Source organism: Oratosquilla oratoria, chromosome 15 (genome assembly GCF_046742065.1).
Source record: "Oratosquilla oratoria isolate Oo_2021 chromosome 15, ASM4674206v1, whole genome shotgun sequence".
NCBI lineage: Eukaryota > Metazoa > Arthropoda > Malacostraca > Stomatopoda > Squillidae > Oratosquilla > Oratosquilla oratoria.
This window is the reverse complement of record NC_134791.1, coordinates 35123863-35126362: the sequence shown is the minus strand read 5'-3', so window position 1 is coordinate 35126362 and position 2500 is coordinate 35123863. Positions and strand designations below refer to the sequence as shown.

Genomic DNA, 2500 nt, shown 5'->3' with positions numbered 1-2500 from the left:
TATGAGGTAAAACAAATAATATTTCTCAAAGGGAACACGAAAATTATATATTGTTTATTTGTCTATTGATTTAAAATATTACCTTTTCTCCCTCCCCCCCACCCTGTTACTAAATTGACACTAAAGGACACACAGAGAGACAGAGAGAGAGAGAGAGAGAGAGAGAGAAAGAGAGAGAGAGAGAGGAGAGAATGATAGATACAGAGACAGAAGTACAGACAGACGGAGAAAGGGAGACATAGAGAAAGAGAAGAGAGAGAGGGAGAGAATGATAGATACAGAGACAGAAGTACATACAGACAGAGAGAGGGAGAGACAGAAAGATAGATAGAGACAGACAGACAGAGGGAGAGAGTGATAGATACCGAGACAGAAGTACGGAAGAAGGACAGATACAGAGAGAGAGAGAGAGAGAGAGAGAGAGAGAGAGAGAGAGAGAGAGAGAGAGAGAGAGAGAGAGAGAGAGAGAGAGAGAGAGAGAGAGAGAGAGACATTGATAGATACAGAGACAGAAGTACAGACAGAGAGGGAGAGAGGGAGAGGGAGAGGGAGAGAGGGAGAGAGAGAGAGAGAGAGAGAGAGAGAGAGAGAGAGAGAGAGAGAGAGAGAGAGAGAGAGAGAGAGAGAAAAGAAAATGATAGATATAAAGACAGAAGTACAGACACACAGACAGAGGAAGAGATAGAGAAGAGAGAGAGAGAGAAAGAGAGGGAGAAAGAGAATGATGGATACAGACAGAAAGACAGAAATAATTATGTACACTAAGATAGATAGATAGATAGATAGATAGATAGAGAGAGAGAGAGAGAGAGAGAGGGAATGGATTTTGTTTTCCCGGAGGGGCAACGAGAGAGGCCGGGCGAAGAGGAGGAAGAAGATTTTTTTTTTGTGTTTGTTGAAGGCGGCAGCGGCGTTTTGGGCCAACCAGCTGCCCCCTCAGGTGGTGCAGCACGGCGATGAAGCGGTGCACCGAGACCACCATTTGTTTATTCAAAAAAGAAAAAAAGAAACAGATCTCGGTTTGTTTGTGAATCGTATGCAAAACGAGTAGCTATATCTTAGGATTTTACTGCTTAGAGCTTCTAGATTTCTCTAAGTTTTAGTCTCTTACCTGAATAAAGCCGCCCGGTACTAGTGAGTTTTTTTTTTTTTATTTTATTCTATTTTTCTATGTATGCCAAAAGTGTACCACATTTGTGTTATTTTAATACTCTAAGCTTTTGTTAATTTAAATAAATCCTCCGGTTTTATTTTCATTTATGAAACATATATGAAGCTTGTAACTAAAATAAATATATATATAAATTCCCTCAATCATTTTTATTTATGAAAAAACCGAGAAATATATCTCCATGATTTCACCTTATATTTTGCAAAGGATTTGATTTTGTTTATAAATGATATGTTGTACTGTGTGTCTTGACGTTGATCCTCTGATGTCGAGGAAAATCGATCACGCACGTGCAGGATTAGATCTCACTCCATTTGCTTGTTGATGGCAAAGGAAAGTGATTTTATAGCTGTATAGAGTTTTATGTGCATGTGGATTTACATCGACTCACAAAATTATTTTCTAATATCCTTTTAACTACACACACACACACACACACACACACACACACACACACACACACACACACACACCTCTCATGGCGCTGTGGTTAGAGCTCTGGCCTGCCACTACGGAGGTCCGGGTTCGACCCTCGCCCGGGGCTGAAATAATATCAGTATCGCAGCGCTGAGGGGTGTTACTCCAACTCTCGTGGGCGGGGAGTTGGGTGTGTGTGTGTGTGCAAGGTCATAGCATTACCCATAGATCGGACCTACGAGCTCTGAGCCCTCTTCCAGGAGGGAAATAGCTGTCGATCACGAGTCCAACACGTGATCCAAAGACTAAGACCAAGTGAATACACACACACACACACATATATATATATATATATATATATATATATACATACATGTATATATACACATATATGTATATATATACACATATATATGTATATATATACACATATATATGTATATATATACACATATATATGTATATATACATATACACATATATATGTATATATACATATACACATATATATATGTATATATATACACATATATATGTATATATACATATATATGTATATATATACACATATATGTATATATATACACATATATATGTATATATATATACACATATATGTATATATATACACATATATGTATATATATACACATATATGTATATATATACACATGTATATATATACACATGTATATATATACACATGTATATATATACACATATATATATATACACATATATATATACATATTATATATATATAATATATATATGAGTGGAAAAGGTGGTAGAGAAACGCGGGTTTGAGTGAAAACACTATATTCCTGACGTTTCGACTACAAGTCTTCTTCAGAGAAGACTTGTAGTCGAAACGTCAGGAATACAGTGTTCTCACTACAACCCGCGTTTCTC

The 2500-nt window shown here is 36.8% G+C and overlaps 1 protein-coding gene across 2 annotated transcripts in view; it reads right to left on the bottom strand.

Moving 5' to 3' along the window:
• Nucleotides 1–2500, bottom strand: part of LOC143033404 (zwei Ig domain protein zig-8-like) — a gene marked incomplete in the record, with an annotated part of 856967 nt that overhangs the window by 461034 nt on the left and 393433 nt on the right.